Consider the following 24,260-nt stretch of genomic DNA (forward strand, 5'->3'; position numbering starts at 1 on the left):
CCTCCCTTCCTCCTCCTCCTTCTCTGCGCCCTCCTCCTCCTCCCCCCGTGGAGCCGAGCGGAACGGCGCCGGCGGGAGGCTGCGGAGCGGGCCGGGTCGGCGGGGTCCCCCCTGCCGGGCGGAGGCGGCGGCGACGCTGGTGGCGGCGGTAGCGGCGGCGGCTGCCGTGGTGGGGGAGGCGGCCGAGGAAGAGGAGGAGGAGGAGGAGACGAAGCGGCGGCGTCGGCAGCAGGGTAAGGCTGAGCCGCCTCGGCGGGCCCAGCGGAACCTCCCGGCGCGTTTCCTGGCGGCGCGGCCCGCAGGCCCGGACGGGCCGGGTCCGAGGCCGCCGGCCGCGCGGGGGGCGAGGAGGCGGGGGGCGCGCGGCCCCGCTCGCTGCCCCGGGCCGCGCGGGGCGCATCGGCCCCCCGGGCGCCGCGCGGCGGGGCGGCCGCCCGCGGCTGGAGCCTCCTTCCCTCGCCAGGTGCCCGAGCGGCGGCGGGGAGCGGGGGCAGAACCGGGCGGGCCGGCCCGGGAAGCGGCCCCTCGTGCTGGGCGCGGGGCCCGGGGCGGCCGGGCAGGTGGCAGGTGCGAGCGTGCCTCGTACCGCTCGGTAGGCACCGAGGGGCGGGGGGGTTCTCCGGTTCCGCCGGTGTGCGGGGCCTCTGCGGGGCTTGGCTGGGTCTCATTCCATATATAGTATATTTGGGGCGTTAGTTTCCATTATTCGAGTCGGTTTAATTGTTGAGGAGAAATTCTTGAAATGTTTCTGATAAGAGGGGTTTTGAAGAGGGTAGATGGATACGGTTTCACTTTTTTCGCTGCCTTGGCCCTCTGTAGGGCCACGGCACACTCTGCAGAGGTGTCTAGTACTTTGTCTCATTCATTGAAAGGCTCATGTTAATAAATATAAATGCCAAGTCCTSTTAGATATTGTAAGGCCTTCAGAACAGGGGCTATATGTTCTTTGTACTTCAACTACTAGCACAGTAGGCCGTGGTTTATGCCCAAGACCTGTAGGTCTTGTTAAGGGTAGCAAGCACAAATGAAAAGTTTAAAATACAGTTGAAAAACAACCACACATAGCAGGAATCAGGTTTTGTRTGTGTTTTTTCAGGGTGTCTTGATTTTCAGGTTGTTCGACAGACAATGTAAAACTATTTCTGAAGTTTTAACAGTAGAACAATGAGATTTGTGTTGTATATAATGCTCGGGAGCCTTCCTTGTCTCGCTGCTTGTGAGGTACATATTAATTGTGCTTGTCCCATTAGACTGGTCAGACTGTTTTGCATCATAAGTTTAAGCACTACAAAAGTGTATGGCCTAGAGTACCAGGCTATCAAATCTGCTAGCCTAGCAGTATTGCYAGTACTTGCAATAGTACTATATTGGTGACTGGCCATGGTTTTCTGAAGTAAGATGTGGTTTTTCAGTTTAGTGATCTACCAGGTAAACAAGCATTTATATTTTATATGAATGTATTTCAGTTATCCTTTATCTGGATTATTGTAGTGGAGTTTTGTCGTACCCCGGAATTTAAATCTTGTGTATGCTCTTGGCAAGAGGGAAGTTTCGCTGACAAATAAGGAGCCGCGTGTCATCAGCTTTAGTAAGTTCTGCCCTTTTATTTAAATGAAAGTTTCAGTCATTTTTGGCTGTTAATTTACAACACGAATAACATTAATGTAGGCTCATCCCTATACATGTCACCTTGAATGGCATTATAGCAGAATAAACACTGAGCTGATTTTCCACCTAAGAAAAAAACACGGTCTGTTTTTTCTAGTGCTGCTTCACAGGAGATCCTGCAAGTGCAAAAAAAAAAAAAAAAAAAAAAAAACCCTAAAGAAGAGATATTGTGGGAGGAGGTACTCTCTAGAGTTTGGGTCATCCCACTTTGATGACTGAGAGAGGTTTGATAAAGTTTCTTTATCATTACGCACAGGGGTTGTGCCATGTGTTTGCTGCCTGCTTTCCACCGGTTTCCAAAGACTTTGTGAAACGCACACCGTTTTCCTTTTCAACCTCTTGAGAAGCCAGAGGGTCCATCTCTCTTCCCTGAAATTTGCTGATATAAAAATAGAATTCTTGAAAAGGAACAATTTTCCTATGATAGTATCCCAGTAGAAATTCCTTCTCTTTTCCAGCAATGACAGGATGGAAGAAAGCCATGGATTATTTTATTTTCTTTCTCCTCACTGTGGCCTTGCCTCAGAAGACTGGGGTCCTGTGTTGTTTTGTAATGGCCTTTGACTTCCTAGATGATAACTTTGTGCCACACCAACTTATGCTTTTCAAGCCCCATAGAAATATATGTCATCTGTTGAAGAGATTATTCTCAGTAAACATGTATGTACTTTTTGCTAACTTTTGGCAAACTATTGTATGAGACTAAGTACTTTGAAACACTGCACTAGATTGCTCTTCGTCCTCTTGCAAGTTCCTCTCTCTTACCATGAACTATATATTGGAAACATTGGAAGAAATAAGTTGGTTAGATATGACCTAGGGTTTATGAAATGACTGTAAATTTAGGACTTGAGAGATCAGGCTGGTCTCTTCTGAAGTGCTGCAAGCGGAATGCTGAATGATGTTGCTGTTGGTGCTTTTACAGGAAACAGAACAAAAATTCCAGTGATTCAGAACTGGATTTTTTTTAAAGCTGTACTCAAAACTCAAATATTTAAATGATTGAAATGAAAGTTAAGCTTTTTCCCTTAATGTATGCAGTGGTTCCAGTATTTATTTATGTGTTTATTATGGCTACATAGTAGGTTATCTCCAGTGGATGAGTATTTACTTTCTATTTCAAGAAGGAAAAATGTTGGTGGATGCTCTTAAGGTTTCCTAAACACTGCTTAACAAACTGATTATATCCCACTTATTTAAATGCAAGTGTGAGAGTGAGATTCACAATTGGATAAGATTTTTGATAAATGCTTAATTGCAATCAGAGGTTTCAGTATAATGCTTGTTTCAGTTTGACCCTCCCGTGAGAATACTTATCAGAAAAATCACTGTGATAACTAACTCCATTTCTGACACAAGTTTTTGCAGATCTATTTAATAATTACAATTCTTAGTAAAATTTAGAATTTTTTAAAAAATTAAGATATATACACTTAGCCAGTAAGTTCATGCAGAAAGATATTCCAAACAGAATACAGATGGTTATYGAGTTCTTTCTAGCTGGATTTTGCTGCCTTTGGATTTCAGTGTTCTTTAATTAATAAAATGGGGTTGCAATCAGCCAAGTGAAATTATTTGGCCTAATTAAATGTTGTGTGATCTATGTTTTGCCTATATGATATCTTGGAGCTTGGTTATTGAATGAAAGACATCGCTGAAGATCTTGTTGCTGTTTGCATAGATACTGTTAACTTTTTTAAAGGTCTTTTAGGTATTTTTTGCAGCATGACTTAGACAAAAATATTTAGCACGTTACCATAAGTTATATCTGTGTTAATTACATGTGGCCACAGAATTACACGAGACAGATTTTTCTTGAGTGAAATTGATATTACTAGAGAATTCTGTGTATAATCAATTTTATAGCAATATGGAAAATGGATAGCTCTTCTGTTCTGAGTGTAGATAAAGATCAAATTTTACTGTCTTCAAGGGTGAGGGTAGTTTAAAACTCAATCAAATGCTGGTTATACCATGAGTGTAATATAATTTTTCCTTCACTTAAAAAATCTGTGTTTCAGAATGAATATAAAACTTGTTCTCTCATTAGTTTTTGGAAGAGCATTAACTCAGAAACATCTAACAACAATAGATGTCTTAAAAAAGACATCTACTACATCTACTACTTGCATAAATTCTAAAATATTAAARAAAGAACTGCATATATGTTCATCATTATATTGTTACACTTCTTGAATTTACCGTAGAAGACCAAAAGAAACAAAAAAGGACTGAACTTTTGTGTATGCTCAATTCTTTTGCAGTTTTCTTAAGTGACTGTTTGAATGTTTATCCACGTATCCTGAGACTATTCCAGAATTAATGAAATCTTGTGTTACATGTTTGCTGCCTGGCTGGTCTGCTGGGGCTGCCAATGGAGAAGGCAGAGTTCCACCTGCTTTTTCCCTCATTAAAGGCACTAATTTGAGGCTCTTTTGTCTGCGCAGCTGCTAGCTTTCATAAAACTTACAGAGGCATTTTTATCTTTGAGATTTTTACACCTCCTTTAAAATGTGTTTGGCAATGGGTGTTATATTCAAATAGTTACTGAAAGAATAAGTAGAACATGCAAATATTTCTTTAAGAATCCTTACATAATTAGACAGAAAAGGATTTCTTGTGATGTTGAAGTTCCGTCATGTTGTCATGTGAGTAAAATATTGGTATGCATCTATTTTCCATATCATTTTTTTTAAGAAGAAATAGAGTTGCCTTTGAAAAGATTAAATTTCAGTTTTGTCCAGGCGCTTCGGAGTACTGACTCCAGAGTTCTCAGTTTTCACAGCTCCCTTTATGCTGTCTTTTTACTTAATACAAAGCAGCTCTGACGAACAAAAAAAAAAAAGAAAAAAAAAAAAAAGATTAAAAGGCTACTGGAGAAGCATAGGGATATTGAAGGCATTATATAATTTAACAGATTATTATTTTTGAGAATTTGCTTTAGCATTTAAATGTTGCCCTAGCCCATTCCTTAGTGACTTGTGTTGTGTGTAAGTATGTATAGTCATATTTAATTTGCTTTTTTAAAGACAAAAATCRCAAGCAATTATTATTTCCTTCAGCCCCGTACCTTAGTGAATTTTGAACTCCTCGGCTCATTTCAGGAAGGAGGAAATTAGACAATGGCCAAGATCTCAAAGACCTTGAGGTTTAGTAATATTTAACAGACTTCATTGAAATAGTTGGCTTCATTGAATAAAAAGATCTCTTTAGGGAAAACCTGGAGTAAACTTAGGTTACCTGTGTTTTGACCAGTTGGCCACCACGTATTTGTCATCTAGTTCTTACTCAGTGACAATGTGTGCTGCTCTCCTTCAGTCAGGAGCTAGAGGACATGAGAGGTTAAGTACATTCTGGCTAGAGTTTGGAAAAGAGGGGGTAAGATAATAAGCATTTGGGATGGAGTTGGAATGTGATTACTTGGGACATTGAGGCATGGCTGAAACAGAATGCATATCTATGGGAAATAGGGCTTTATCAGTTCTGCTGTTCATAGGACAGTTCCTTTCAGAAAATGGTAGCAGCAACTCCCAGTTCTCGTTTACTAAACAGAAATGGTGTTACTGWAGGTTCTCAAGAAGATGAAAATCACACAGGAACCCCGAAGTGACATGCCTGAAGCGGCTGGGCAGGCTTCTGGGCTGCTAGGATCATCTTGTAAGGGTGTGTAATTTCYAGTGCAGTAGCAGAAACTCTGAGGGCGAGGTGGCTGTTAGATGATAGGTGGTACACAGCCTCTTCCATGGTGCCTGCATGTGTTTGTGTGACTGTGTGAAACTGAGCCCACCGTGACAAGGTGTAATAATAACAAGGTTCAAGGTGTAATTGCCCAACCACTTATGGTAGCAGAATGGGTAAGGGGACAGTCACTCAAGCTGCATAAGAAATGCTTGTTTCTCAAAATATTTTTAGCCCAAAGTGGGTTTTTTTGGGGTAGCTGCATTTTATTTTGGAATTTCTTTAAATAACTTGATTTAAATATTTTGAGTGTTTTGTGCTTATAGTATAATTTAGCCGTGCCTCTGTGGGCACTTGCATACAGTGATGTATCTAATGTGCTCCAGGTCTACATTCAAAAAATCAAAATAGATTTATCCATGAGGATGTGCTATGGTAATATCAAATTACTTTTAATAAGTCTGAAATGGTTATTTTTTGATACACTTTCAAGTAAAAATATTATATATGCACGTACCTTTATATGCGTATGTGTGTGTTTAGTTGGATTTTGAAATAAGTATTTATATGGTATGCCTTTATCTTCTAGACAGTGCTAGGAGAAATGGATGAGAATGCCCTGGCAGCCATATGAAATATGCTGCAGCAAACAGAATTGAAGTTTTGCTCTTAAACAAAGGAGATAAGTTTATTGAGCAAGAAGGTGCTTTGTTGCTGTTAGGTCTTACAGATAACTTGTACGAAGACCAAGTAAGTTTAAGGACTATTTCTTAGGAAAATCTTTGAAGTCTTTACAAATGTGTTTCTAATGAAAATTACTTCTCTTGGCAACACATTAGTTGATGCATCTATTTGTTTATCAGTTTTTATCAGTATCTTTTCATAACATTTACAGTTTCAGAAGGTTAACTCAAAAGAAATACAGTAGACTTCACATTATTGTTATATAATTCACATATTGTGTGTTTCATGTCTTATGAAGCTACTGCTCAAAGTTTAGTGCCTTATTTTTGTCATTGTTAAAAAGTATTGCTCTGGTCTTTGGTAAATGGTTTTTTTTTTTGTTTGTTTCTTTTGTCTCATATTTTAAGCTGCTTTCTCTGAAAATTTATCAATACCAAATTATTTTTGTTTAGGTTTTGGTATTGGCTAGGGAACTTAACTTGAGTTAGGCTGTGTTATACAAGGCACTGTGTAAATATTTGTTAAATAAGACAGCTCTAGAGGGGTTTTACAGTCTCATGAATAATAAAATATGTTTTTCAAGGTACATGTATTGGGCTAGACGAAAAGCAGACCAAGTATTTGTGTTATCTTACATACATTATGTTTCTTAGTTCTTCATTCAGTTTTAACTGCAATTTTAATCTTAATTAAAATTCTCTGCTTACTGCAGTGTTTTAATAGCTGTAGTTCAGCTGTTTTTAACACATGACTTGCATGAATCATTCAGACTAATCTTAAAAGAATTATGAATTACATGAGTTAGAACCTCACTAGTCTTTGTTCGTTGGTGGTATTTTTGGGTAGAGATAAGTCAAGAAGGGAGCAGGAGACCTACGTGGAGGGGCAAGGAGCTCCGGGCAAAACTCAACCAGAACAAGGGAGTGTGTAGAAGGTGGAAGCAGACAGGCCCACTTGGAGCTTAATCTAGGTGGAAAGGTCAAAGACAGCAAGAAAGGCTTCTTGGAATGTAGTTAAAGCAAAAGGAAGACTAGGGAAAATGTGAGCCCACTGCTGAATATAGCAGGATCTCTGGTGCTGAAGGATTCAGATCCTGGATAATAGGGAGGAAGCCTGGAGAAAGGTCTTTTATTTGGTGCAGGAGTATTGGGTTAGAGATCACTTAGGCAAACTTGAAATCAGCAAGGCTGTTGGCCATGAGGAGATGCATTTGTGTGTGCTGAATGGACATCGTTGTGGACATYGTTGCAAGGTGACTCTTAAATAACTTTGAAAGGTCCCAGGGATCAGGAGAGATGCCTGAGGACTCAAAGAAAACAAATATCACTGCAGGCTTCAGAAAGAGCAAGGAGGAGGACCCAGGGAGCTACGAGCGCTCAGCCTCAACTTGGCACCTGGAAAGATAATGGAACAGCTGATCTTGAGTGTCATCTCTAAATATATGAAGAAGGTGATCAGGAGTAGTCAGACTGGATTTGCAAAGGGGAAATCATGTTTAAGCCATCAGATTGTCTGCTGTGATAGGACAACTGGAAGAGTCAGAAACACTCTTACCCCTAGWGAGGCTGCAGCTGCAGCACTGTACCTAGTGCTGCATTCCCCAGTAGAGAAGAGAGATGGAGGTGTTAGAGCAAGTCCAGCATGTGGGACAACAAAGATCATGAAGGGTCTGGAGCATCTCTCCAATAAGGAAAGACCGCAAGAGCTGGGGTTGCTCAGCCTGGAGAAGGCTAAGTGGGGATCTTATCAATGAATATAAGTATCTGAAGGGAGCTTGTCAAGAGGATGAGGCCAGTTTCTTTTCAGTGCAGTTCTTGCTTCAGCCCAGCRATAGGGTGAAGGGCTACAGGCACAAACTGAAACCCAGGGAGTTTTCTCTGAACACAAGGAAGAACTTCTTTACTGTGAGGGTGACTGAGCACTGGAACAGGTTGTCCAGAGGAAGTTATGGAGTCTCCATCCTTGAAGATGCTGGACAGAGTCATGTGCCAYGTGCTTCAGGTGTCCCTGCTGGAGCAGAGGGTTTGGACTAGATGATCTCCAGAGGTCCCTTCCAACCTCAAGCAGTCTGTGATTCTGTAAGTTGGTCRGAGCTAGCAAGTCTGTTAAGGTGTATGATAGCTTGTATCTGTGATTTGACAGAACTTCAGTTGGAATTAGACTTTTGTAAAGAGAAATGAATATAATAAAATCTGAATTACAGCAAGTTTTAAGTAATGTAGCCTACATTCTTATATCTGAGTTAGGCCTGTAACACATACATTCACAATAAAGAGCTAATTCCCACTCCCCTGCAAGAGGTGTGTTTTGGTATTCCTTCCCCAGGCTTAAGGGAAGCACAGTACCTTCAGGGTTCCTTTTCCGCAGTGTCTGATGAAGGASAGTAAGTTGTAAACAGTGGGGGAGAACTAACCTCCTACCTCTGTTCTCTCCTGCCTCTTGTTGCTAGCAGGTGATGTGTCAACCAGCAAGGTTCAGAAAAAAGTACTCATTATTTGTTTCTTTTCCCCGCATGGAGTTGAAAACCCCTGTGGTTTCCAGGCTAAAGGGAAGACATCAGTTCTCCCACTAGCGCTTACCTTGGAGGAAAAAAAAAGCGTAATAATCTTTTATCTTTATTACTGTGATGATCTGTGTCTTGTCAAAGTTGTGAACAGCTGCCAACGCGGTTGTATTGGTTTCAGAAGCATGAAAGACTCATCCTTCTACTAAGTAGTTGTATGCCTTAAAAGATTGTTAGTATAGATGCAGTTATACCTACAAAATGGTGTGATTTTGGAACACTTTCCTTCACTAGAGGGAGTAGTGTTTTTTGGTACAAAATAGGTCCTTGCTTTGCCTCCTTTATCAGCATTTGYACAGAAATGAATTGTGCCTAGTGCACATATAAGTGGCTTTGGCACAGTGACTTAAAAGGAAAGAATGGAAGAATGCAAATGTGGATGGGAGAAAAATGTGGTATTTTTATTTCCCCGTGGATAAAAAAATAATCTTTTGAAAACTTAAAATGAATGCCTATATAGTTATATCCAGGAGGGAGTGGAGAGGGAAGGATTGATTGTTTTTGCTTTTCATGCACACATTTTGAAGAAGTAGACCATACGTATTTCATGGTTGTCATTGAAGCAATAGAAATGTTAGGGTTCCCTTATTTTTTGCCTTCGTAAAGTTGCACTAGTTGTTCCTGAAAAGTAGTTGGCCCTCGTTTCAGAGGGTGCCGTTCCTTAGGCAGCGGGAGTAGTGCAAGGGCTGGCTGCTGCTGAAAGGCAAAACTCTTTCCCACCTTGTACCTCCTCCATTTCTTGCTCCAACTCTGCTAATTGTCAGATCCTTTTATGCTCTGGTTTGTTTTGCTCATGTGACAAAACACTTTTTTTTGTGAAAACAGGAGATAATATTCCAAAAGTGTATTTCTTTACAGAAGTCTATAGTACCTCTGCTCTTCAAATCTTTGGGGRCTTTAGTGTGAGGAAAGCCAGATTAATCAGAAGCTGGGAAAATGGACATTTGGCCAGTTTCATGGGCCCYATTGACAGCTCTGAGTATCACTTGCAACAGATGATTAGCTTCACCCTGATCCTGATTACCAAGGATATCTAAGTAAGTCCTGGAGACTGGTTTGCAAGCTTGTGGATGCTGCTGAAAGAATGTTTGTGCAGTAGCAGGTAGAAGTGTGAAGCAGTGCGACACATTCAGGGTAGTTTTGTGTATATGAACTGGTCTGATAGCTGGCCATGGAAGACTTCACTGCCTCTTTCACTATCTACATTTCACTGTCCACATCTCTGCCAACTTGCCCCATTTGTCTGTGAGCTGTTTCAGTTTATGAACTGGCGAAAATTAACCCAAAGTAGCTCATTGCTGTTTCCATTATGTCCTCATCAGGAAGGAGAGCATCTCCTTCTGGTGCTGGGCAGCTGCTAGTTCAGCTCAGCATTTTCACATAACTTCACACCGAGGCTGGTGATTTACAGCTCTGAAGTGATGTTGGCAAACAGATTTGACATCCTTTCCTCTCAGTTTGCTCATTTAGCTAATAGAATTTTTTTTTTCCTATACAACTGAGGTATGGCAAAGTAGAGGAAAGGCCAAGAGTTTTTTAAGCTAGCTAAAGAAGAAAGCCTCTCATGACGGTGTAGGTTTATGAGGGTGGTTATGATAGATAAATGGTAATTCCAGTTCAAGAATTTGTCGCCTGGCCTGTGAGTGCAGCTGAGGGGGTTGCCAACTAAATCATTGAGAAGATGGACATTAGAARTTAGCCCTTCAAAAAGTAGGACAAGGAACTAGCGAAACTGGCTTCTTTAGTAAAAGCCACATGTATGGGTTCTGGCACACTGCCAGGCGTCTTAACTCCTGGCCTACATTGGTGGAAGATGCTAAGAGCAAGCCTTTCCTGTTATCTGGAGATAATTAAGGCATCTCAGATGCTTCAAACAGGCATACAAATAGTGAGACTTAAGATCTGATGCCTGTAATAATGATGATGATCTGATGCCTGGTSTTCTCTTTCTCAGTAAGAATGACTGGAAGGTCTTTTCTATTAAGTCCCTAGCAGTAGCAGCCCGTTTTTGCACTGCAGTAGGAAATTCTGATTGTGTTGAAACCAGTGAAAGCCTGGCTAATAGACAAGCAAAACAGCAACTATAGAAGGAGAGGAAGGTTGAGATAATGATTTAGAAAAGAGATGTGGCGTCAAGTGTAGGAAAGATGTGGTTAAAATGAGATACAGAATGGGTGTTTTGTAAAGATACTTGTATTTCACCATCATACTACAAAGGATTATTATTTGAGCTGGACCAGAGTTGGAGGTTTTTTTGCAACCTTTGGTGGTTATTACAGGAAACTGGTGAATCTATTAAACTGTAATGTGCTCTTCAGCCATGTTAATGGATGTGAAGCTTCATTTAAAGGCGAGTAAATTAGAATTAGTGTATAGATGTTATCTTTCTTTAAATGGCATATTTTGAATGGACTTTAGAACAAAGCAGGGTAACTACCAATTTGGTCAGGGTGTTCAGATTCTGGACTGACAGGCAGCAAGCAGCTTGTGCGCGATAAAGCTTAATATAGATATTCATCTATATCCAAAATACTGTGAGAAATGCAGTTGGTTAAAAATGAGCCTTATCTAGATGCTGAAGTTTGACATTACCTTTTTCTGGTAATTAACATTTTTTATGKTTTTTTTTTAAATTCAAGTTTTTGTGGATGTTAGTTGCAAGGAAATTCCCTGTGACGGAGAGTATCTTCAAATCAAAGTATCACCTAATGGTGTTAGCAGAGTCGATGGAGCTACAGGCTTCCTTCCTGTTGAAACTGGCCAAAAGAACAGGCCAAACTGTAGCTTGTGTTTCTGCAGTGTAGAGCCAATGGCAACTCTGTGGAATGTTTTTTCCACTCCCCATCAATGAGTAGGAAACTTCTTGCCAACGCAAATGGGACCGAGACCTGCAACTTGACTCAATATAATACTGTTCACACTGGGAAAAGTATTTTAGCTAAAAAAAATAGACAGGATTGTGCTTTTTCTGGTTAAAAGTTGTTTTTTGGTTTGAAGTCCTTAGGAATCTTGGAGCAAAATAGTATTTCAGCTTTGTCTGTGCGACTTCAAGCTGTTTGCCTGCCTGTGATAAGGGCAAGTCGTCGCCTGAGACTGTGACTTTACACACTGTCAAAAGTCACTGATTTCAAAAGTGCTTTCACGTTTTTCCTTTGCAGCGAAGCTTCTCTGGCTCAGTTGTGTTTTGGGGTGTGTATGGATTGACTAGCTAGGATTTTAAGTTGTTTTAGGAGAAACCTAGTACTGCAGGTTTGCGTGCCTTCTCAGCTTAAGAATGCATTGTCAGTGCTTTATCATCCTATCTGAATCTGTTGCGAGAATGCAACTGTTTGTAATTGGAAGGAATAATACTTTGCTATTCATTTATGGAAAAAGTCTGTACTTTTATCATGAAATTAAAGCACAGCTTTATTCATACTTATGTTCTTGCCAGCTTCTGTGAAAAGTCCACATCTGCATTTTTAAATTAGCCCTGCCCATAACCCACAGCTTAGTATTTTTGCAGGGAAAGCATTAGAAAATTGGAATGGGTGAAAATTTGAATTCCTCTCAAATATGAGGTTAAGTATAATAGTTACAAATCCTTTACATGAAATTGTTCATCTGTTCTTCCAAAACTTGTCTATTAAAATAAGACTTTCTTGTGTTTGTAACACAGATTAAACTTATGTTTAAGTGTGCAGAACTATGAAGCCTAGCAGCCTTTCTCCCAATGGAGTTGTTAAACATTTTTTTATCACAAAACAGGGAATCTCAACTCTGTCCTCAGTTTCCTGAAAATACCTGGTTAGAAGAATAAATTTATGGTTATGTGGTTAGAAGAATAAAATTAAACAATGAGKTTTAATTGTCTAACAGTTTCTTGCTTGATACCTTTGGTGTTTAATTGTGGTTGTAGGTAAAGATAAAACAAGTAGTGTTTTATCTTTTGAATTTTACATCTTTTTAAAGATAGAAGGTAAGCACTACTGATTTCTTCCTTAAGGGCTGTAAGGTGATATAATATCCAGAAAGCATGGAGGACAGTCAAAACCCAAATAAGAAAGTAAGCGTGTGTATGAGAAGGGGCAGGAAATTCTCTCATTTTTAGAATGATTCACGAGTTAGTAACAAAATTTGCATCTTAATGACTGGTAAAAAGTATGTATATCTGTTTCAGAAATAGAAAATATTGCTGAATGTGTAGTCATGACCTTTTTCATTTTTATGATAGTTTAATTCTGTGTTTCCCTCTGCTGTCTCACTCATAGTTTACAAGGAAGTGCTTAAAGCAAGAGGATGACAGGTACAGAAAGTTAGCTCTAARTGTTCTGTATTTAAATGATCTTAGTTCCTGAGATCCTTATTTTATCCTATAGGAAGATAGGTATGGAAAATAATTGGAAGCCAGAAAAACAGCTGTTTAGAGATGTTTGTTGCTTTTCCCTCTTTCTGTGTAAAATATGAGGAAAAGCAGCAGGAAAAACAAGAAGTATCAGAGCTCTCTGTGTGACTGTTCTGTTGGTGGCTATACCAAGACCAAAGTCTTGGTACTTTTCTTTGTGGTGAGTGGAGTTTATTTCATTCTGTACCCTACTACTAAGAAATTGGCACAAAATAAATAGAAAYTCGGCTTCCTCCTCAGTGATGTGACAGTGTCTTTGACTTTGCCCTAGTTTGGGAATAACAGAGTAGAAAGCAAAGCAACTCTTGGTTTCCATGACGACCCTTCTTCCTCCCTTTTCCCGACAACTATTGTGTCAAAGAAGTCTCCTGTCACCTAGGACCTTCTGCTGGTACAGGTTGGCAGTGAAGACAGCCCCACTTAGACTAACTGTGCTCAAGTTTGTATCTTAGAAGTACGGAGGCTTAGCCAGAGACATCTTGCTATTAGGGGTCCACTTCCTCCTCAGGAATCTTAATCCCACATCTAGAGAAGAGACTGTGCGGGAAAGTCCCCTTTCATTTTCACTCTTTCCTATGTTTTTGTGTTAAATAACCGAGGATTTTTCTTTCCTGCTTGSAGTTTTCCTCTCAGAAATACTAGTATGAGACTCCTGGGGCTTCTCTACCTGCTGTCACTTTGCTTGTTGCCTTTTATCACTACTGTTTCTAATCAGTTGCTCAAACTCAAGCAAGTATTTTGGCCTCATTAACCCTTTCTGTGTTGCTCCTGTAAAAAATTGTGTTTCTCTTCTTTTTCCTCTTAACCCTGCTAGTCTGCATTGTTCTTTCTTTGTAACAGCTGCCAGGCACTTACCTCAGGTAGTTGGAGCAGCCGTTTTACTTCCTAAATGCTTACTCCGGTGACAAAGCAATATAAAATCACAGAGCCCCGTTTTGATCTTAAGTATATCCTGGCCTCTTCCCCTCCCCCAAGATTAGCCTCAAGAAAGCCAAGGAGTGTAACGTGTAAATCGGTCCAAATGAGTTCTGCCACTTTCCCTGTGTCGGCACTGGCACTCACCTGGCTACAGAGCAAGCCAAAGCAGCAGCAAAGTGACCCTGCTGATTCTGTGCCTGTGTGCACACACAGACACGTTCGTGTACCAATGCTGCTCCCTGGAGTGACTGCAGCAGGATGAGATGAGTGTCCGAGTCCTCTCGGAGTCCAGGAGGGAGAGGGGACATGTGGCTGGGATAGGGCTAGTGGTAGCACTGAAAGTGCTGTGTGCTGAGGGGTAGCTGCCGTATCTAGCCTTACTCCCATTGAAACATGATAAATAAACGATATGTTAGTAAGCAAAAAGTGACATCCAAGATTAAAAATGTAACTTCTAGATCCTGTGTTTGAATAGGTGTTTACCCAAATGCCAGACTGCCCAGCGGCAACTCAGCTATGGAAAACTAAAAAAAATAATTTGAGAGGAAGTAGGAAGAGTATTTGGTAAAACAGAGCAACCCAGAAGTAAGAGTTCCTTGACGGCGGAAGAATAGTTTGAGAGTTGCAAGCAAATTAAGCCTAAAATCTCTCAAAAGAAACTGAGATAACTCTCAGCTTAGGTCTTCTAGGGTTATTGAGCGAAAGTTGCCTTGGAGTTATTTGGCCTATAACTGGGGAACTGGAAGGAAGTTGGGATCATAGAGGCTTAACTGCATTAGTTACCTAATTCCTTTCCTCCTGGTCCAGCTCCATCGGGCCTTTCATTCTTCTCATGTCTGTTTCTGTGAGGAGTAGAATGTGCAGCTTTTGATTCCTTCAAGGCTCGGGTGCCTGATAGYGGTCAAAAGCGGTCATTTTACTGTTTTTACTAACCGCTAGTGATAGATGATATTATCTTTATTGTGAAAGTTGAAAATTTATGTCATGGAAAATGGGCATTTTATTTCCAAGGAGTGGGTAGATTTTTCTTCTTTCTTTTCCTCCTTCCTGTGCCATTAGCCTCCTGTCACCTGCCTTACTCTCAGCTGATCAGATAACTGTAGAATAGGAGTTACTCATGAGAGACTTCATCATCCTGGAGAGTGCATGACAAAGTTTCACTGGCTGTGCCTGAATTTCTTCTCACACTGTATGGGACTTCATACAGTAGCATCAGCCAGGGCCTCGGTAATGGTGCCTCCTGTGTGTGTGTTGTGCTGGAGAAAGAAGTGTTGACCGCTATGCGAAAGGAAGAGAGATTACAATCGACTGTCCTGTCACCACAAAAGGCATCAAGTGAGAAGATGGTAGAACAGCTCTTGGGTAACGCAGTGTGTGAGAGAGACTGTGTAGTATTATTAGATAGATGAATTAGTTTTAAAAAATAATTAAAAATGAGTATTTGAAGTACTATTGCTATGATGTATATGTGAGAATCTAGCATATAGCTGCTATCTATGCTATATTTATTTAAATTCATTTTGCCATTCTTAGTTTTTCTTGAAACTGTGCCTATTAGATTTTCATAATGCATGATGTATTAATATGCTGATAGTGTTTACTTTTTCGACCTGAAGTAGTATTGAGTCCTTCTAAGTTTGTCTGAGAGTATTTTAATTGAAACTTCTTTCTAGCAGTAAGAAAAGTTGCATGTGAAAGGGGAAAGAGATTGGACTCAAAATAAGGTTCTCCAGGTTCTCCCAAAACACAGAAGACTTGAAAGCAGATAATTGTAATGAACAAGTTTTGGATTAGACTTCAATAACTTGTTTTCTCTTTTAAGATTATATCCTGATTTCATAAGCATTCTGAATCAAAGTTTTTCTTTACTTTTTAAATGACTTTTATTTTATGGTATTATATTTCATTGGCAAATAGCAAGTCAGAGAAACAAGACTACAGCAGTGTCAGAGGTCTTCTCTGAGAATCTATTCTGAGGTTTGTTCCTGTTTTCCCAATTATGACTTCGTTGGTTTACATTTGATCTTTTTCCTTTGCTTGACAAACAAAAGATGTGATGGTTGTTGTTTATTTGTTCCTGCCTGCTAAATTCAGATCAAAAACATACAGATTTATTCAGGTAGCTACTGAAGTAGTTCTGTTTTCCTAGCTCGATTGCCTCTTCAACTGCAAAAATGAGATTTGAAATGTTGAGAACTAATGGAATTAAGGAGCTCCGAATTAACTCACGTTCATGCCTTGTGTTTTAGAGTTGATTGGAGTTCAAGTAGAGGGCTTGGTAAAAATGTCTTTGAAGAGCAGTTGCCAGTTCCCAAGGAGAGCCGAGTCAGCAAATTGTGCAGGCACTTTGGACTTTGTGTGTTGAAGACCTTGGATTTTTCAGCAGTACTTGATAAGTTTCCTATCCATAAAATGTAAATCAGAGGAATGCTGGAGTGGAGGCTAGGGGAATGTTCTACTCATCGGAGTTATTAACGCCACTGCCCCCTTCAAAAATCTGCAGTTTCAACCGAGTGTCTGTTATTTCAATTCTGATTTTCTTCCTCTGTTCTTTGCCAAAGCTGAATGATCCGCAAGTTTTTTCTTCTGTTTTAGACTGCAGTTATGTAATACTGAGTATCTGGCAGCTTGTTTGTGTTGGATGGAAGAAATGAGGGGGTTTTGTTTTCAGCTTTGTTTATTCACATAGCATGTACGCAAACACATTTTCACACTGAACAAAGTAGAAATCACACAGTGGGAGCAGCAAAAGCCAACATTATTGCATTTAAGACTTAAATTTATGGGCCCTCTTGGCATGTGTTTGGATGCACACCTTTCCCAGGCCTGTGGTAGCAGCCTTTAAGCACTAAGAAAAGTTTGAGGTGACGAAGCTCTTGCTAATGGCTGGTCCTCAGGAGCTTTCCTCCACGCTCTTCCTGGATGTCTGATGAGGAAAGCCTTGCCTGCTTTCCTCTTTCATTGTACCCTCTTACAGCCTTTTTCCTTACTAGAGAGTGACAGGGCTGTTTCAAACCACATCTGTCCATCTTTATTATTACAGAAGATGTAACTTCTGTTACAATGTGAAAGCGAATTTCCTTGTGTTGGTCTTCGCYTCCCGTAAAGAGAGGGGGAAATGGATGCAGGGTAATTGTAGTGTTGGTGTCCGACTTCTGCATGTGTATTTTGTTCACTGTCTGTAAAGGAAAGAGGAAACTTTGAGAGGAAGAAAGCAGCAGAGACAACCCTGCTGCTGACTCTAGTGTTTTTTACATGAATTTAATGATCCTTTACTGTTCTCAAAGCCCCATCTTCTGAATTCCAGTAACCACGTGAGAATTTGGGTGTTTGACACACAGACTCCAAAGTCTTTCAGTCATTTCATCGCTTAGAAAGCGATGTCATAGAATAAGTTTGAGAGTCTATATTTTCAGAAAAAGGAGGTGTAGAGCATAAAAGAAAAAGTTATTCTAGGGTCATTCATGCCATCTGAACAACTATCTGCTCCATTAAAGAAGATAACTGTTGTTTGTTAAGAATGGAGAGGATAGAGAAGAAATGTTATTAGTAAGAATTCCTTTCTTTTCTTTTCTGAAGTGTTTCAGCAAAGCAAGCATCACTTAGGTTTTCACAACAAGCTCTTTGTTCATGTTTGTTTCTTATTTTTAAAACTAGAATTATAAACAATTCTAGTAAGCTTCATGCTAATGTTGATTTTGGATCAAGTATGATTGTTATAAAATTACTTTTTTTTTTTTTTTTTTTTTTTTTGGTAGCTATAATTGTAAAATTACCCAGCTATACGATTAGGTACTCTGAAGAGTTTTTACTGGGTGCTAAAATGGGGTCTGGACAAAAAGGCTGTGCTTCTGGTGCAAAGCCGAGGACTGTTTCTTTTGTGCATTTCTAGACTTCTCTATGGGTTAGGTTATTTGCCAGGCTTGATTTGGGGAAGCTTTCGTGATGCGAGTGGCAGATGTGTTGTCAGGCTCGACCTGCTCTGTGGGAGTGTTTGTGGAGTATCTAGCACTTGAGACTATCTTCGTTTCAGTCTTTTAGTTCATTTGCAACTTAGTGGCTTAAATCCAGTTTTAATGAAGTTAACAAAAAGCTGTGTTTGTGCTGAGATGTTATTTTCTCTTGCCAGACTTGACACTTCCAAAATGGCTAACAAAGGAGGAGTTTGTCTTATAACTCTTTGGAGTTTCACTGACAGCTTTGGATAAAAGATATGATCTCCATATCAAATATTTCATTATGTGAAAGTGGTTGGGTTGAGAAACCAACTTTTTAGTGTTTTTGTCAGCAGTGTTTGTATAGTTAGATATTTAAGATAGCAATAGTGGTTGTTTTTTCTGACTGGTAATGTGCTATGTGGTCCTTGGCTGCAGAGTCCTGCAGTGGTTCTGGTCTTTCAYAGGTCTGGAAATAATACAGTCAAGTCGTGTGAGGCTGCTTAGCCCATCTAGCAGGTCCCTTCTGCTAAGAGGGTTCGCAGATCCCGAGTCCATACTCTTCTCTTAAATGTTTGCTGCTTAGGTCCCTCTTGTCTCATTCGCTTTACTGGGACCATTGCACCGTGTGAGAGTCGTCTAGATGTGAGGAACATTGCATGTTGTGCTCCTGGGCCTTGTAATTGCTAGAGAAGTGCGCACTTGCAGTTAGCCCTCCGAGAGAGATGCTTTCTGTTGTATTAGCTCGAGGTGCTGCCTCGAAGAGGTGTTGGTGGAGCAGCAGGGAGGAGGAAGAAGGAGGAGACKCCTCCCGGTAGGTGGCAGCAACAACCTGCTCCGCCAGCCCGAGGAGGAGCAGGGAGGAGGCCGCTGTTCAAGGAGGCTGGAGTAGCACGAAGATGAGTAAAGTTGAGCTTGAGAAAAGGTGCTGGCTGCTGGGGAGTGATAGCCAGTTAAAGGCTTCCTCCTGGGAAGCAGCCTGCAGCAGTTGGCGTGGAGCAGAGCACAGCTTCAGGGCAGGTGCTGAAAGGGCTTTGTAGTAAGCCTGGGAGAAGGGCCCTCTGTCCAGTGCCAGCAAGCTTGTTAGCTCAGCTACCTCCTCTAGAACCTCTGAGAAGGCAGATGAATTGAGGCGCATCAATTTGTTACAGTTACTTAAGACTTTGTTACTTAAACACATGCTGCGTGTTGCTGCTTGTGTGTGTTCAGATGACACTGTGTTTGGCTATATGCTTGTGCACATCAAAATTCTTGCCTCATCTCATTGCATACACCTATGATAACATGCTAGTGTATGAAGCTGTGCATGAAGCAGCTTCCCATCAACTTCCTGCGAGTCTAGCAGAAACCTCACTGAAGCAGCAGCGCTGTGCAACCTGACTGTTGGAAAGGTCTCTTGGGAGCAGGTATGGGAAAGGGGAGGAAGCAGTCTCCTTCCCAAGGCTTCCGTGATGATTCTCCTCTGCAGTAGAGAGCTGTGGAGCTGCACTGCAGGAYGATTGCAGCATGTGAGGCTCCTCTAGGTATGAGGCACACTGCATGTTACGCTTCTGTTCTTAAGCGCTGGGGAAGTGCATGCTTTTTCTATTTGTATTTAAATGGATTTGTGATTGATTTGTAAACTAGGATTTTATAACTGTTTCTGGGAGGATGAGTATCTGCATTGGGAAAAGTTGTACTTCAAACAGGGTCTTTTGAAAATTTATGCTGTAATTGGGAGGAGGATGCTTTTGAACATGGCTGAGACAGAGGCATGTGCTCTCTGTGACTTGTATGCCATGCAAGCATGATATAAGCCAACTCCTTTCTAGAAGCCTTGTTTGTGCAGTGGTTCTCAAAACCAGCAAGTAGCAAGGGTTCGTATTTTTTGTGGGTAGGTGTCTACTGCAGTTGAAGTAAGAGAGATTGATAGGAGAAAGACTTGTTTTGAAAGACAAAATCTTGACAAGACGATAGGGAGATATCCTTTACACAAACAAGGTACCTGGTGGTGTGAGATATATGAGGCTTTTTTCTTGTTACTTTATCATTGCACAGAAAATATAAGTATAAAGAGGCTGTAAATAGATAGTAGTATCGTATCTTGAATCTCATTTTCCTCTTCTTTTGCCCTGCCCAGGATAGAAAGAGGTTTAAGAGAAGAAATGCAGTAGAGTYCATGTAGCTGGCAGGAAAGGTAGAGATGTCCAATACCAATTTCTGTAGCAGGTAAACCAGTGAATGAACAGTAAGTAGAGAAATATTCCATACAAAGAGGATTTTTTTATTTCACTTATTAAAATAATAGTAAGTTCTATRAGAATTCCTTGTGACCTTTGCAGGGTATTTCCTAAAATGTAGGTGGAAACTCCCTGCTATTTTAGGCATTTTTAAGCTACTATTCCTATTTATTGTGAGCTTTTTAAATGTTTTGTCGTTGATGAGCCAAAAGACCTCAGGTGACGTTCGTGAGCTTTTTTTTCCATGGCAGTATTGGCATGAGCTGCCCTGGCCCAAGCTGCTTATTCCTGCCTTGTACCTTGTCCCCAAGTTGCACTAGTGTGGCTAGTTAATATTCCAGGTGGCTGTGCAGCAGAGTAGGTTGTGGAATTTCCATCAGAAAAATATTATTTTTAACAGGGATTGATTCCCTGACCAGCCTCACTGCTCAGCTGTACAAACAGTTGTGCCAGCACAATGGAGAGTTGAGGGCTGCTTGAGCTGGTAGTGCAGTGAAAAATGTGCTTGAGGCTGGCTTCAGCTTTGCTCCTAGGTGCTTTGCACAGCTAGTGTGCTGGCAAAACGCTCTTCATGCAGGTGCAGCTTTCATCACTATCCTGCCTTTCACTTGTGAAATGCAGAAGAGTATTTGTGTATTTTGTTCTGATACTGCTGTATTATCGAAACAAATAATGTGTGCCTAGCTTCAGAAGCTGTCTGACACTGCTGGAAAATGGTCCCTGTGCAATAAGGTTTTGAACTACTGTGGATTAGAAAATGCAAGAACAATTGAGCGTAGGAAGCCCTTGCCAAGTTGTGCGGTCGTCTTAAAATACTTGTGACACTGAGGTAGGTGCTTTAACTGTGCTGGAACTCCAGCAGACAAGGAAAGTTAATAAGCGATCTTTTGATTTTGATTAAATAAAAGATTTTAAAAATCGTTTTAAAGATTAGATTAGTAGAAAATATTACAAGAGATGAAGTTGCAGTTCTTGAGTAGATAGAGTAAGAAGCTTAGGAGAGGTTTGGGATTTCGGAGGATAAGATGGGATTTCTTAAGATTTTTTTTCTGTTGCAAAGAGGTGTTAGGCTGCTATAGGCCTACTTCAAGAAGGGAACTGTCAAAATGTTTTGTCACTTCATCTTTTGTGCAGAAACTTGCTGCTCCTGTTACTTCTCAAATTTCCTGTGCTCTAGGTGATTAGAATCTTAATTTTTGGTATGATTGATCCATCATTTTAGGTTTACTTTAGTTCATGCCATCTAGGTGGAAAAAAGTCAAGTGTCCCATTTGGAATAGTTGAAGAACTAGATTTTTTTTTTTTTATGCTTAGCTTTAAAATGTACAGTTCTGCGTATCACTGCATGTGGATTACAGGGGGGGAAAAATGAGTTAGAAATTCTGAGGAATTTTTTAACACTGTTGCTACATTTCTTTATATCCACACACCATTCAGCTAATAGGGACTGCCTTTAATTGTTTTTGTAAAATAGTGTGTTTATAGAATTAAAAGCAAACTGTTACAATCTTTCATGGGCCTGCTGTCTTAAAATGATAAATATCCATGCTTCTGTTCACATTTGACTGCAGGACAGTTTTATTAACAGTTGGTAATTAACTGTTACTAACTAACAATTGGTAGTTAATATTTGGAATGCCTTTTTCCAAATTTACTTCTCATTATTGGTTCTAAATGAGCTTTTTAGTGCTTAAATGGAAAATGAGACCTCTTCTCTCTTGAAAAGAGAACTATTCTAAACTCTCGTGTCAGATGTTACAGTCATACAACATGAAAGTTGAACAATTATAAATTCCTTGGAAAATGTAAGTTAGTGCTGCAGTAGAAATCCATCCTGCACATATTGCAGGATTCAATGATATTTGAGGAAAATAACTCGGTAATTCAGAAACTATAAAGCAAATTCATGCAGGGCTTGTCACATTTTATATATTTTTTTATATATATATATATGTATAATGTATAAAAAAGGCAGATGGGGACCAACTGATTTCACTGTAATGGTAGTTTCCTTTGCCTTTCAATCTGTAAGGAATTTATTTCTAACTTCCACTGTTTTTGAGTAGCACTGATAATTAAAGGAGCACCTTTGATTCTCCTTGAGGTGGGAGATAAGGCATGCTTTTCAAAAAGGAAAGTATTTGTTTCTGTAGACCATTTCAAGTAATTTGCTGTTAGATTAGTTCTTATTATGAAACATGACAACAGTGTATTTATGTGTGTATGTGTATACATACATGTATGTGTGTATACATATATAGCTCTATTATACATTCTTTATTATGAAGCCAAGCATTTCATAATTCGTGGTTCTAAGTTAATGCAAGCGAAACAGCCTTACAACTCATCTGAGGATTTTTGTACTTCTCTTCTACAGAGGTATTCCTGGGTTTTAAGCTTCATAACATATATCTGTGGGAGACTTTGTTTTTCTTGGGCATATTGGCCTACTGTGTTCCTGAAAATGCAGGTGTGTAGCTTGCCTCTAGGGCTCCTGATATTGTTCCTGGTGTTTATTGTTGGTTTGACTGGAGCAATCAATCCTGTCATGTCACTGCTGGTAAAAAGGGCTTGAATTTAATGTAGCTGAAACAGTGAAGCAAGTGTCAGGATTTCAAGAGTATGTTTTAACACGGTGAAACAGCACACCTGTAGGTTTATTGGTTTTAAGGTATTTATAAATGCAGTGGATTCTGAAGCAGATCTACTCTGTGGTCTGCTCGCCTCCCTGAGCGCTRTCTGTGGCCAGTGTCACTAAGCCTCTGCTTTAAGACTTCAAACTCATAATGTACCCTAAAACTATATAGCTCAAGTTGATGTAAATGGGAGCAGTGTGGTCTAAATTTGGGCTGCCACGCTCCGAAACTTCTGCAGCTCTGATCTCGTTGCTCATGATGAACTCAGCTCCCGTGCAGGAGGTCCTGCTTGCCGCAGCTGGCAGGAGCAAAGAAAGCAAAACTGCTGTGTCCTCTGGGGCTCCTAGTGAAGTGAGGAAGATGTTGGGCGAGTCATCTGCAGGCTGCCCTGGGCTGAGGGAAATATTGTGCTGTTTGATTCTTTAAGGGCCACATCACTAGGACGGGCCCCGTGCTAAAAAGTGGGCAACTTGCTGCAACTTCCTTATTCTGAAATCTTTAGATTATTTTTGTTGATAGGTTCCTGACTTCATTATAGCTGAATGTAGCTTTGCGGGTAAGATATAAAACTATCTAAACTCACAGGAAATGTATTCTTCTAGTTATATCTCATAGACTTTTATGTTAGTTTTTCTTCTAAGGATTTCTGATGAAATATCAAAACTAATTGCATGTCTGTTTTCTTCAGGATTAGTAAGTAGATTTTCTGGAAGGTCTCTAGGATAGGAAGAAGCCACAGTATTTCAAAATGTTTTTAATCATTTTTTTTCCACATAAGGAATGAACTATACCACTTCATTTAGCATAACCATTCATTTGCAACGTGCTGTTAACTTTTATTTCATGGAAAGTATAGTTTCCATTCCTTATTGGAAAGAAGCTGCTTTTCAAGACCGAGTGGTTTGGGTGGGGGATGGTTTAAAAGTCCATCTGAAATTTTCTTTTTAGTTTTAAATGCTACTGTCAACTCTAAGTAGGCAGTTTTGGTATCTAATAGCTGTTTCACTTCCAAGGTTTACTGTTCTCTTAACCTCTAGATGGTCACCCTACATTTACCCTCTGAGGCAAGGCAAGGTTTGTCAGCTGCTATGACATAAGAAAATACAGTAGCCACGTGAAGATTTTGGTAGATCTGTGTACTATAACGAATCGTGTTGCAAAAATGTTTCCTTCTGCCTGAAGTGGCATCTAAAACTTTCTTACCATGAAAAAAATATCATTAGCCGTGGCTTTGATTTCTCACCAGTGAGATGATGGGATATTTAGATCTGTATTTCATGCAAATGAAATGAATCCCCTCTGTCTAGGGGGACCCTCTGCTTGTGCCAGAAGACAATGGGCTCTGTTCAGATGGAGCTAAGTTCTGCAGAAGCAGATAGAAATCTGGTCGCTGAAGAGAGATTTAAAGGCCTATGGAAGAATAGTTGAGACTTGCATAAGTTTTTGATTAGAGATCTGCACAGAGCCCAACAGTAGCAGAGAAGTGCTTGGCACGGAACTTTGACTTGAAGTTGGACTCGATGTCACAGAACAGATTCAGGCCCATAACTTTTATATAGCTCTTCCTCATGGTGT

At 40.3% G+C, this 24,260-nt stretch overlaps 1 protein-coding gene across 1 annotated transcript in view; it reads left to right on the forward strand.

Annotated features, from left to right (window-relative positions):
- The first annotated feature begins 206 nt into the window (after positions 1–206).
- TAB2 (TGF-beta activated kinase 1 (MAP3K7) binding protein 2) overlaps positions 207–24,260 on the forward strand; it is a 59,445-nt gene continuing 35,391 nt past the window's right edge. Inside the window, exon 1 of the mRNA XM_026044383.1 lies at positions 207–233. The gene's annotated coding sequence lies outside the window, so the exon portion shown is untranslated. The remainder of the gene's footprint in view (positions 234–24,260) is intronic.

The sequence above is a fragment of the Nothoprocta perdicaria genome, unplaced genomic scaffold (genome assembly GCF_003342845.1).
Source record: "Nothoprocta perdicaria isolate Ctin4 unplaced genomic scaffold, notPer1 scaffold_36, whole genome shotgun sequence".
Classification (NCBI taxonomy): Eukaryota; Metazoa; Chordata; class Aves; order Tinamiformes; family Tinamidae; genus Nothoprocta; species Nothoprocta perdicaria.